Source organism: Cibotium barometz, chromosome 21 (assembly GCF_041138505.1).
Source record: "Cibotium barometz isolate CiBa-2024 chromosome 21, ASM4113850v1, whole genome shotgun sequence".
Classification (NCBI taxonomy): domain Eukaryota; kingdom Viridiplantae; phylum Streptophyta; class Polypodiopsida; order Cyatheales; family Cibotiaceae; genus Cibotium; species Cibotium barometz.
This window is the reverse complement of record NC_141066.1, coordinates 42,991,151-43,005,403: the sequence shown is the minus strand read 5'-3', so window position 1 is coordinate 43,005,403 and position 14,253 is coordinate 42,991,151.

The window sequence follows — 14,253 nt, the reverse complement described above, 5'->3', positions numbered from 1 at the left end:
TACCAATAGAGATATATATATATAATATAAATAATACATAATATTATATTAGTATTATTTATATTATATATATATATCTCTATTGGTATATATAAATCTCTATTATATTATGTATTATTTATTATTTAGATTATATTATGTATTATTTATTATTTATATTATATTATGTATTATTTATATATTACGTATTATTTATATATGTATTTATTTTTATTTGTATATTATGCATTGAAATGCTATGAATTGATTTTACAAGCATATAGTGGAGATATAGTCATTAAATGCATTGTAATCATTCTTCAGTTATTTGAAAAAGACATATACTAGTGGTGCAAATATTCGCTTTTAAATGCAATCATATCTGGAAAATATCAGTACTCATATCTCGAAAAGTGAGAATGATGTTGGCCTTCTTGATATATTTTCAGACATTTGTCAATATGTTGCATCTCGCAAGCATCATGGTGCACGTCATTGATATTCTTTGCTTTGGCTTTTTGAAAATTTTATCTGTCCGTTTTGATTCAGAAGATGTTATTTTGACAGAGAGAGAGCTTCAAGAGTACTTCTCCTTAGGTACTAATAACTTATCCATGGAATCTGTCCGTTTAGATTCAGAAGATGTTATTTTGACAGAGAGAGAGCTTCAAGAGTACTTCTCCTTAGGTACTAATAACTTATCCATGGAGAATCAAAGCAGTGTAGTGTCTAGGATCAAGCTAGCTGATGGTGTTTATGCATTTAAACTTACTGCAACAATGCCAAGGGAATGCACTGTGTCTACTTTATCTCTACATTCCAAGGATGTTGTACATGGTAGAGATGATGGTGGGTATATATTCTCATCAGTACAAAATCCCTCTTTTTCTTGTTTGGGAACTCCATCAATCCTTGAACCCTGTCTATCTAGTTTAGGGACACCCATAGAAAATAAAGTTCTCAGTATCTTGTCTCTGATTAGACGATTGCCTGTTTTAACGACACTCTTCTCAATGCTTTAATGAATGCATCTGAAGTTAGGAAAGTTGATGAACTTCCATCACAGTACGATGGGGATATTGTTTTTGAGCTCCCTGTTGCACCACAAGGTAAGCCAATGGTTGGAATGGAGCAAAGATATGATGGTCATGTGTGGGTGTAGTATAACACATGCACAAAGGAATGTTTTGATGGTGTTGTTAGGCGTAGTTCTTGTGGGGGCATATAAGATGTAATGTGGAGTGCCCTTATTATGAGCGGACAAAGGGAAGCAATCAATCTCAATGGAAGGGAAAACTTAAACAGGTGCCCAGAATCGGGTTTTTAAGTTCTGAAACCGGCACTTTAGTTTGTCGACATTGCTCTACTTTACCAAAATGCTTGGCTGTGTGTGAGTCTTCTATTTATTATTGCTACCCTACACATAGAACTACTACAACAAGATGTGTCATACATCAAGGTAGTCACAGGCATCCAGTGGCAGTTGGGGTGTCGAAAACAAATGAGACTTTTGTGCATACTTTGGTGCAAGATAGAGCTTCCCATGACCTATATGCAAAGTGTAAAAAGGTTGAGACAGGTGTAGCTCAAGATATAATTATCGACATGCTCTTTGATGACATTGATATCACTCCTGATATGGGAGATTTGGGGGTCGAGCAGCTTCTGGAAAGAGTTACACCACTTGTACAAAGAAAAAGGTTAGGTCTAAACTTTGTTTACATTTTTTTGAAACTCACATGTTGCAATGGTTGACTTTTGGTATTTGATTAGGATTCAGAGATCCATGGATATTGCTCGTCAAAATGTGAAGGGATCGGTTCTTGGGCTTGAAGCATTACTGGATCTTAAGGAGAAAACAAATAGGCGATACCCTTCTTTCATAGCCTCTTATTTCCAAACCAGCTGACAACAAGCAATGTGGAGCCTCATGTATTTAAGATGTCCTCTGTGGGTCCTGGAAGTGGGATCGACTTGGTTAATCAAATGAGGCTAAGTGGACCATTAGAGAAACAATTTGTCCACTTTGATCATGTGCACAGGACAAGTGGCTGGACCACAATGAGTGCACATGTTTATCACCCTTTTGTCAGAGAATTGCTTACAATTGCAGTATAGGTGAGTTCAAGGTGGAGAATACAAATGCACAGGTTTTATTTTGGACTTTGATGAATGAAAGGTTGCAGCAATGTGGATTTGAGAGTGCAGAGTTTGCAGGTTTCATGGCTGATGAGGCACAAGAAAATTGGCTTGCAGTGCGTACTGTTTTCAATAAAGGTAAAAGGAATGTGATGATGTTCAAGGAACGCTCGTGTTCTTTTCACTGGGAAAAGAGTATGCTGGAACATACACGAATTTGTATCAAACCACACTTTCAAGAAGAGCATAAGGATTTGTGTCGACGATGGAGAAATGCACCAAGTGAAGTGTCAGCCGCATCAGCAAAGGACAAACTTATTACATTTTGGAGTTTGGGACATGTGCATGAGACAGAGCTACATTCATTAGAGACATGGTTATCTTGGTGGGAGATGCGGGGATTTCACTGGGCAAAATGGGTATTAACACAAGGGGGTGGAGGTCCATTTGTGCCTACGGTTAATCTCTCAGAGTCTAAGCATGCATCCATGCGAGCAGCTTTGGGACACGCTCAACAAGTTAGCTTGTTCTCTGCTTCAGCTCTGCAGACCTTGCCATGTCAGTCTTGCAAAGTGCCCATTATAAGGCCTACTTGACAGGAAGACATGAGGGGTCTGGGCCGAGTTTAAATCAAATTAAGAAAAGATTTATGTCCGGAGACAAAGGGGTTCGAGCAAAAAAAAAAAACCTTGTGGACCTTGCATCAACAGTGTTGGAGGAACAAGATATTGTTGCTCCAGATGTTCAGAGGACAGTCCTAAAAAGTGTGATGCGCAAGAGAAGAAAAATGGATGCAAAAATTATACTTGATACAGATAGTCATCGACCAGAATATGAGAACGTTACTATTCATGTTCCAAGACCAAAAGGGGGGTGCTTCATGCATTCATGGGACCCCAAAAGAGAGTGAGGTTGATGTGAAAGAATGGGCTATCCGGAGAACACCACCCAAATGTCAATCTACATGCTGGGGTATTTTGGAAGGGAGAGCCAAACGCTGTGGAGCTTTCGTTCTCGACAAGAAGGAAAAGCCACTAAAGGGTATTCCTGCACCTTGCTTCAAAGGACGTCGACAGCATAAGGATTCCTGCACCTTGCTTCAAAGGACGTCGACAGCATAAGGATAAGGAGAGTTGGCAGATGTTCTACTTTTGTCCATTGAGTGTAATTCATTCAACTAGAGTGGATGAGCAGATTCAGAATTCTTGTGGGCCAGCTCCTCTTCTTTGGAAGGTTGCTAGAGGCACATGTTTGTCTACGGAAGAGACAACCAAACTCATCAACGCAGGTTTTATTTTGGAGGGTGTAAAACACAGTGTTTCCACTATTCAGACAACACCATGCAATGTTTGCCCAACTAGCAGAGGTGATGGCCGCATTGTAAGATGGAAGGAGAAGATAAGCAAGGCAAGCCAAGATTGCATCAACAGAGCACTTATAATGGAAGGAGAGGTAGTGCGTGAGACAGTTGTAAGTCAAGCAGAGTCACACATTTTTTGGATTTCAATAACTGATTCAAAGAAATCTGGAATCTCCTTTGCGGTTAATGTATGCGAATTTCCAAGGTGCTCTTGTCCAGAGTTTGCTTTGAGGGATCTGAAAAAAGAGTCGTACGTGCCATGTGAGCATATATATTTTGTGTTCATTAGGGTGTTTGGTTTGCAACCTGCAATACATAAATTTATGCACCAAGCTACAATTACAAAGTTAGAGCTTAGTCAAGCACTCTCAGGACACCGCAATATTCCTTCTACTAGTGTTATATAGAAGGAATGTATAAGGGATGTTTGGCATTTAGTTGGATTTTTTGATCCATTGCGGAAATGCAAAAATTGCAGGGAAGCAAGAAATTATGTAAAGCAAGAAATTAGGTTTGCGCCATAAATAAGTCAGTAACTTTTCGGACATCTGAAATTTCTTCTTCTAGTGTCTTATAGATGGTTATATATTGTCATTTCTTTTTTGACTCAAAAACCAGCAAATTCTCATTAGGGCTATGCCTCAATTTATAGAGTTTACATCAAGCATCAAATCCCCTTGATTTCTCCATGATTTACTCCCTGAATATCTCCACCTTTTGCCTGATTCTCTCCACCTCTTCTCTTTTCCCTGAATATCTCCCAGAATATCTCCACACTCCTAAATTCCCTCATGCTACCCATTATTCTCTCCCAGTAGATTCTCCTAACCTTTTCACAGGTTCTTTCACAATTACATCTCCTCTTTTACAGCCTCTATCCAAGAGCTTGTTCCCACACACACCCTTTTCACTTGTATATTTCAACACCTCCCCTCAAGTAAATAATCCTAACACACCTGGACCCTGTATCAAGTTTCCCTCTTACTTGATAGCCCGCGACCAGTGCCTCAAGTCCCTAAACTCCATAGTCCTTGACACTCTCTCTCTCTATGTGTCCAAGGCTACTATAAGTGCCCGTGACCTTGACTAAAGTGCTCACACATACATCTACCACTTGGCCTACATCATCGGTGGCTCAGAGGTGGTTTTACTTTGTTGGGGCAGGTTACATTGGGTTGTGGGCTCTCTCTCTCTCTCTCTCAGAAAAGATGATCCGACTCCACTTCTCTTGGAGCCTCCATGAAGTTTGCTGATGTCGTCCCTTCTTCACTGGGTTTGCTGTAGCAGTCTCTCGCCATGTGTCCTGGCTTTCCACATTTGTGGCAAGTGAAGGTCCTCCCTCCTACTCTGCCTCTTCCTCGTCCTCGTCCTCGAGAGAATCCTCCTCGGGTGAAGAATGCTTTTTCCTCTCCTGCTGTTGAGTCGAGCTCTTTCTTCTCTTTGCCTCTGCTCTCTTGCTCCAGTAGAGCTGCTTCTATCTCATGTATCTTCAGTTCAGGTACATTCTTTAGTGTTGCTACAATGTTTTCATAATCTCCTTTATCCACACTCTTCAAAAGTACATCTAATGCTTCATCATCTTCTACCTTTTTGCCAATAGCTGCCAGCTGTTGCTTAATGCTTTTATATTTGTTCAAGTGTGTGATTAAAGGTTCACTTTCCTTCATGTCCAATTTGTAAAATTGCATTAATAGATTTATCTTGGAATTTTTTGCTTGTGTACCAAATAATTTATTAAGTTCATCCCATGCATCTTTTGCCCACTGTATCCCTGTGATATGATGAATGATCTCATCATTTAAACTGAGTGCAATAAGCCCCAATGCTTTTTCATTCCTACTCTTCCACTCATTTTCCCCTCTCTCTGGGCATTCATCTCTCCCTTCAACTAATCCCCACAGATTTTTCCTCATCAGTAAATACATGGTTTTTGTTTGCCATGTATAAAACTGTTCTCCATTAAATTTGGCTATTTCCTGTGCTGAATTCATGGTGATGTGAAGGGGGTCTTACCTCTTGATCCAAATTCAAGATTCAAGGGCAGTGTCTACCCTTTTACAACTCAATCTGGTGTTTAATAGATGATTACAACAATTTTATCAGCATAAAATCACCAGAAATTACATTAAATTGAGAGTAACCAATTTGGACGGGATGGTTGGAGTATCAAACCAACTCCGATTTGCAATCTGAAGCTTTAGGGATCTGTATCAGATACCTAATGGTTAATTTGAACCCTCAATTGCACCAAAGTATAGTGATTAGCACTGATTAATCACTGATTAGCAAATTAATGCTCTGGTTTGTGTGCAGAAAACAGAGTATGCGGGGAGTCCAGATCTGGTGCCTTCCACTTCAAATGAGCTCAAATGCTTTGAAAGGCATCAATAGCAATGAGTCTAGTAGAGGATTAAGCCAAGAAACACAAGATTTGACCAAATAATGAAAGCTTAATCTCTGTTTTACCAAAGTCACCTGCAGATTTGATGAAGAGCTTTGATCTCTCTGTAGACTTGATGAAATTGATTTCTGTCTTCACCAGCTTGTAGAGCATGCTTGATTACCCTTTGTGCTAAGAGGAATTGAAGACATTTGAACTGAGCAAAGAGAAATCTTCAAACTCCTTCAAAAAAACGGTGCCTGCAAAAATCGGGAATTCTGCTGCTTCCGCCGGCGGTTTGCTGCGTGGAGTGGATGGGCTTGAAGCCAAGGACCTTAGCTAGCTTGTGTTAGAAGCACAAGACCTAATTTTAACTGTGCTAGATGCTAGAGACCCTCCACTGGCTGGGGGTGAAGGGGAAGAGTGAAAGCTTACTAAAAAATTGATTTTTTGCTAATTATTTTTCTAATCCTAATTAATTCACTAATGGGCTCATAAATCTGGTTGATTCTAGGCATGGCTCTGATACCATGTTGAAATTTGAGCTAAATGATGAGCTATGGTGGATCAAACACTAGAATCAACATAATTAACAAAGTGATTAGCAAGTGATTAAGACGTAATTAGTGAATAATTAGCACATAGATTAATGTAGGCATGGATACTCAAAAACCAGCAAATTCTCATTAGGGCTATGCCTCAATTTATAGAGTTTACATCAAGCATCAAATCCCCTTGATTTCTCCATGATTTACTCCCTGAATATCTCCACCTTTTGCCTGATTCTCTCCACCTCTTCTCTTTTCCCTGAATATCTCCCAGAATATCTCCACACTCCTAAATTCCCTCATGCTACCCATTATTCTCTCCCAGTAGATTCTCCTAACCTTTTCACAGGTTCTTTCACAATTACATCTCCTCTTTTACAGCCTCTATCCAAGAGCTTGTTCCCACACACACCCTTTTCACTTGTATATTTCAACAAGATGCTAAGTGGTGACTCCTTCATGAGCCACTCCCTTGGTGAGGGACTAACCCACCCCTGTTACTTTCTTTCATTGGTATCAGGGCATGGCTTTTGATCCATGATTTTTAATTTTCTTTTCTTCTTCTCATTTCGTGAAATGTCTGCTTCATTTGATTCATGGGGGAAGGGGATATGGCTAAGGTAGAGTTTGTGGTTCAAATCTGAGCACATGGACCTAATTTTTTTGAATGAGTGGACCAAATTGGGAAAAATTCACTAATCTTGATTAGCAGTTGTTAATCAAAAACGTTTTTCTATTTGGGAGCTTTCTTGCAAACCCTAGCCATGGAATCTCAACATGAGCAAAGGGCATTGAGTCTCTCATGTATCTAGCAATGTTTTATGAAGTATTTCACCTATTTTCCATGAGCAATGGGGCTCCCAATGTGGCTGAAAATCACTACCAAAGCTGCCCACGTTTTTCACCAAAGTGACCCTAATCTTCATCTCCTTCAACAAATTCAAGCATCAAGGCTTCCCGGGTGACATTGGGTGAGTTGCTCCATCACTTCCTTACAATTTTGAAGCATTCTTTCAAGCTATGGAGTGAATTAGGGTTTTATTACACATAAAACCCTAATTTTCAGAAATTGGACTTTAATCATGGCCATTCATGCTGCTCTTTATGCATTATGAATGCTTGAATGCTACACATAGCCATTCAATGCTATGCCTTGCATATTGGCATAAGTGAGCATAGCTTTTGGCACACTTGGGGGATTGAATAAAATGTTTTGGGTTGGAAGCTGCTTTTTGGTGACACCGTTTTCCATTGCCGGTTGCACGTTTTTGGTCATAACTCTCTCATATGAACTCCGTTTTTAGAGTTCTAGTACTCAAAACGACCGGCTCGTCGTCCTCTTCGAGACGAGCTATAGGTCTTGAGGTGCAGGATTCAGCAAGTGCTCTCTGTTTTCACTTTTGTACTGGATTTTCTAGTCTCGAGCGGGAACTCGCGCCCAGAACACGACCCGAGATCACCGCTTCGTGACACTTGGATGTTGTTGATGTATGTGGAAATGTATTGACATTGCCATGAGTGGATGTGATGAAGGAAGCACTATGAACCATGTATTATGATATGAATGAGCATGAGTCATGCTATAAATCAATTGTAAGTCAACTCTACTCATTCATTTGAGCATGAGTCATGCTATAAATCAATTGTAAGTCAACTCTACTCATTCATTTGAGCTTGTAACCACATTCCACTCACGATTGTACCCCACTTTATTCCTAGAATCTAGAATGAAGTAAGGGTACCTTGGCATTTGGAGGAGAGGCCAAGGGGAGAATGTCTTGAATCTTCCTTGCCGTTAGTGCGGGGTAACGCGATAAGGAAGAGGATTAGGTACTTGGTGGTAAAGAAATGGCCTCAACCTTCACCTTGGATGTAAACTTGGTGAAGGGGTGAGAAGTGCTTGGCCGGGAGATCGGCAAGCATCGACGCGCTTCATCGACCACTTCATTCGACTTGAGCAAACAAGCAAATCCTCTACATCGACTTCTTATGCAAAAGGACAAAATTGATGCCATAAGGTCACATGCTCAGATGGAAAAATGATTGAGGATTGATTTGCTTACAGTGGTCAAATGCATAAGGATTTTAATACTTGATTGAGATGCTTTGATTTGATTAAGATTTGGTGCAAAAAGAGGAGAGACTATGGCAAAATTTTTGCAAAATTTGCCTACTTGCAGCAGCCAGGACAAATCCTTGAATTTCTAGGGTTTTTCAAAAGCTTTTCAAATCTGTCCTAAAAGCCCTTCAATCTACCCGAAAACCTCTTTCAAACAAGCTAAAGATCACTCAAATCGGAGTAGTATTGAGCGGTCAAAGTCAAGAGTTGACTTTCAGCTAGAACAGTTGACTGGTCAAAGGTTGTTGACTTTTTCAAATCTATTTTTGGGGATCCTTACTCATCTCGTCAAGAGCTTCGCATCGATATAAAGATCACCCAAATCGGATAAGAATTGAGCGGTTAACATCAAGAGTTGACTTTCAGCCGGTACAGTTGACTGGTCAAAGGCTGTTGACTTTTTCAGATCTGTTTTTGGGGATTCTTATTTGTCTCATCAAGAGCTTTGCATCGATATAAAGATCACCCAAATCGGATATCGTTTGAATAGAGAGAAAAAAATCAAGCAAGTGGTCTTTGCAAGGAGGGATCAATTACGCGCATGGAAATGACTAGAGGAGGTCAAAACAAGGGAGCCCGCAATGAAAATGATCAAAGACAACCGGAAGCAATGATGAAATTGTTGTTGCCGATTTGTTTGGTTATTTTCAATCCTTTGAAACATACTCTCCATAGCCATTAACATCATGTCCATTGTTAGCGGAGTAGTTCCCAAAGATTGAGGCATTTCCACTGGCTGAGATTCATCTGGAGATGGTGCTTTTATCCTCATGGAACGGTTCGACAAGCGATACCACTACCTGGATGACGTGATGCAAAGAGGGTTAAAAGACTTGGAGAAAGCCATTAGTGCATTGGCTCCTCTCAAGCTCAACCAAGAAGCCGATATGAATGCAATGGATGGTGTACATTATGATGCCAAACATGATGGAAAGCCTTCTATGCCAGAAGAGAACAAAGTAAGACAAATGATGCCACCTCAAATGATGCCACATTCTTCTTACATGGACAAGGGCAAGAGACCTATGGGTGATGCTTCTTATGAGAGATCAAATGCCAGTATTCCAAGAACTTCATCCTTTATGCAAGATGCAAGAAGAGGGTATGAACAGAAGGGATTTAAAGATACAGGTGATTGGCAATTGGAAGATGAGCAAATGCATAGACACTTGGGTGAAGGAAGAGGATTTGATGATCCAAGAGCACGGCAGAGGGGTTCAAGAATGCATGGTAATTTTGACAATGCTGTGAAGGACAAAATCATATTTAATAAGTTCAAAGGAGAATCAAATTCTGTCGAAGACTTTGAAGAGTGGGCAAACAAGATGGATCTCTACTTCGAAATCAGCCCAAGGAGCGAGATTGCCAAAGTCTACTTCGCCTCACTTCATCTTGAAGGTTTTGCTCACACTTGGTGGAGGAGGAAGCAATCTCATGGTTATGTCATCACTACTTGGGAAGAATTCAAGAATGACATGGCAGAAGAGTTTACTTCTCGCATGCAAAGGGACAATCACATTGTGGAATGGGACAAGCTAGAGCAAATCACTACCGTGAAGGAATATTCTCACAAGTTTCTAAAGCTTCTATTATACTTGGACGACTTTGATGAGCATTATCTTGTTGTCAAGTATATAAGGGGCTTGAAAGCTCCTATTGGTGGTGATGTCAAGTCTCATGAACCCGCCACTTTGAAGAAGGCAATGATGCTTGCAGAAATTCATGAAGAGAAGTACTTGACAAAGTGGGCTAGCAAAGGGAATATCAAAGGGAAAGTGATCACAAGGACTGACATGGGTTCTCATGCAAACACAAGACCTAATCTTCCAAGATTTCCTACCGTGTATGGTAGAGGGTCTAATAGACTTCCATTTAAACCACCATTTATGTCCAGCAAAGCTACATACAATGAGTCCAAGCCAGCAAATGGGGGTTCAAAAAGCAAGGTTATCAAGGAGGACCGTTTGCATGAAATGAGGCTCAAAGGTCTATGTTTCAAATGTGGAGAAAAATGGAACAAGGATCACTTCAAAGTATGCAAATCCAAGGATATTTCCATAAGCTACATTATCACTGAGGACAATGCTAATCATGAGGAGGAGGAATTCCTTGAATGCAATGATGCCTTAGGATGGGGAGATCCTCATGAGGGTGGAGGTTCTCATGATGATGGTTTTGATGAAGAAAATCCCGAGTTTCCTTTTGATCCGGGTGGGAAACTAAAGTTTGCTCATGACAAAATGGATGATGGGATGCCTCTATGCGTGTGGAATGAAAACAATAGTGCACATACTACCTTGTGTACAATCTCTCATGATGCTTATGCAGGAAGTAAGGGTGCCAACACATTGAGATTGAAGATCAAGGTGAATGGGAGAACAGCATATGCACTCATTGATACTGGAAGCACGCATAGTTTTGTCAATAAAAGGTCTTTAAACACTCTCAAAATGCAACCAACTTCTTTACCAAACAAGCACATGGTGCAAGTGGCCAATGGTGATTCAATGGGTTGCAATATGAAGTGTCAAAGTACAGAATTGAAGTTGTCCAAGAACTACTCTTGCAAAGTTGATCTTTTGGTGATTGAGTTGGGACCAATTGACATAGTACTTGGATGTGATTGGCTGTCCACTTTGAACTCTTTTACCATGAACTTACAGAAAAGTTTCATGAGTTTTGTGCATCATGGAGGGGTTATTACATTGAATGGAATGCAAGGGTCCAAGCTCTTCATGATCAATGCTACTCAAATGAAGAAAGAGTTCAAGAAAGAGGGCTATGTTTATGTACTACAGCTTTGCAAAGAGGAAGATAATAGCAAAAAGGATTGCATCGAAAATGTGGACATGGTTAAGCTACTCAAGGATTATGAAGATGTGTTTACCATGCCAAAATCAATGCCGCCAAAGAGGAGTGTTGATCATGCTATTGATTTGGAACCAAATGCCAAACCAATCAACAAGCCTCCCTATCGTTTGTCAAAGGTTGAAAAGGAAGAGGTGGCAAAGCAAGTCAAAGAACTCATTGACATGGGATGGGTTGAACCAAGTCAATCTCCTTTTGCTTCTCCGGTGCTACTTGTGAAGAAAAAGGATGGTACTTTCCGCATGTGCATTGATTACCGTGATTTGAATAAGATCACCATCAAAAATCGATTTCCAATACCAAGGGTGGATGATCTTTTGGATGAGTTGAAGGGTGCCACATGCTTTTCAAAGATTGATTTGCGTTCCGGATACCATCAAATAAGGATGAAAAGTGGTGATGAGTTCAAAACAGCATTTCGTACAGAAAGGGGTCTTTACCAATTCATGGTTATGCCATTTGGATTATGCAATGCACCGGCAACTTTTCAAGTATTGATGAACAACGTGCTTCAACCTTTCCTCTACAAGTTTGTATTGGTCTTTTTCGACGACATACTTATCTATAGCAAAGATGAGGAAGTGCATTTGAAGCACGTGAAAGAGGTTTTGGAGGTCTTGAGGCAAAACAAGTTGTATGTTAAGGAGACAAAATGTACCTTCATGGCACATGAGGTGGAATATTTGGGTCACATTGTGAGCAAGGATGGCATTTGTGTGGATCCAAAGAAAGTGGAATGTATTAGGAATTGGCCGGTTCCTTCAAACACTACTCAATTGAGGGGATTTTTGGGGTTATCTTCATTCTATAGGCGCTTTATTGCCCACTATGCAGAAATTGCAGCCCCAATGACGGATAAATTGAAGAAGGAAACCTTCTTTTGGGATGCCATTGCCAACAAAAGCTTTGAAGATATAAAGAAGATGCTCACATCAGCACCTATTTTGGTATGTCCAGACTTCACCAAACCTTTCACAATAAGGGCGGATGCAAGTGGAAGAGGGATTGGTGCGGTACTTTACCAAGACCATGGAGTCATTGCTTATGAAAGTAGAAAGCTGAATGACAAAGAAAGAGAACTCCATGTGTATGAGCAAGAGATGATTGCTATACTCCATGCTATCAAGAAATGGCACCATTACTTATATGGGAGTCATTTTTATGTGAGAAGTGATCATAGGGTGCTGAAGTATTTCCTCACACAACCCAATTTGTCTCCTAAGCAAAGAAGGTGGGTAGCAACACTACAAAACTATGATTTTGAAATCACATACACAAAGGGCAAAGAAAATGTGGTTGCCGATTCCTTGTCTCGTATGTGGGCCTGCTCATTGTATGCTATTTCTAAGGTGCATAAAGATTGGATCATGGAGATACAAGAAGAGTACTTGTTTGATGAAGAAACCTCACAAATAGTGCAGAAATTACAGCAAGGTGTATGTGAAGAGTTACCCCATTATGAGCTGAAAAATGGTCTCCTCTACTACAAAGGAAAAGTCTACTTGGTTCCTACTTCATCATTTATCAAGAAGATCATGGAAGAGATGCATTGTACTCCTATGGCTGGTCATTTGGGTGTCTACAAAACCTTTGATGCAATAAGGAAAAGTTTCTTTTGGAAGGGGATGTGGAAGAGCATTCATGCTTATGTAAGTGGGTGCCGGTCATGTCAATTGAACAAGGATCCTACACATAAACCGGGAGGTTTGCTTCAGCCATTGCCCATTCCCGAAGGCAAATGGAGTCATATATCAATGGATTTCATTACTAACCTTCCGCGCACAAAGAAAGGGTGGGACAGCTTGTATGTTGTGGTGGATAGATTGACCAAAGTGGCCCATTTCACATTCCTTCCAAGGTCACATATTCAGCCCAAAATGTTGCCAAGCAATTTGTTGATGGGGTTTTCAAGTTGCATGGTATGCCGTCACAAATTGTGAGTGATCGCGATGTCAAATTCATGAGCACTTTTTGGAGAACATTGTTTGAATATATGGGAACCAAGCTTACTCTAAGCACCGCCTATCATCCCGAAACCGATGGTCAAACAGAAAGAGTAAACAAATGGGTGGAAACATATCTACGCCACTATTGTCATGATACTCAAAGCACATGGGATGATTGGTTACCTTTGGCTGAGTTTGCTTACAACTCAACATATCATGTGAGCATTGGCATGTCACCCTTTGAGGCTTTATATGGTTACAAGGTCAATTTGCCTATGTTGGTGGGTACATATGAGACTTCTAACCATAATGCCAAGGAGGAAGCTGAAAGGATGCAAGCTTTGTTGCAACAATGCAAAAGTAATTTGAAGGTTGCACAAGAGAAAATGAGACAATATGCCAATGTTCATCGAAGACCATTGGAATTCAAAGTGGGAGATTGGGTTCTTTTGAGAATACCAAAGTCAAGATATGCGTCTTTGAAGGGAAGCACCAACAACAAGCTAGCTCATCGCTATTATGGTCCTTATCAAGTGATACGAAGAGTTGGGGAGGTTGCATATCAACTCTTACTTCCATCTACAACAAAGATTCATGATGTGTTTCATGTCTCTCACTTGAAAGGATATGTGGGTATGATCGATCAAATGGTTGATGAGTTACCTCCAATGAATGAAGAGGGAATGATTGAATACATTCCAGAAGCTATCTTGGGTACAAGGAAAAAGGTACTTCGCACTCGTACCTTGGTGGAGTATCTTGTTCAATGGAAAGGTTTACCTAAGGAAGAAGCTTCATGGCAATCTATTTCAGCATTGGAGGGATATGAAGCATTGATAGAGCAATATGGGTTGGTGTAAATTCAGCCACATGGAACATTCTTCTCCGAATTTGGGGTATTCATTTGAGGTTTC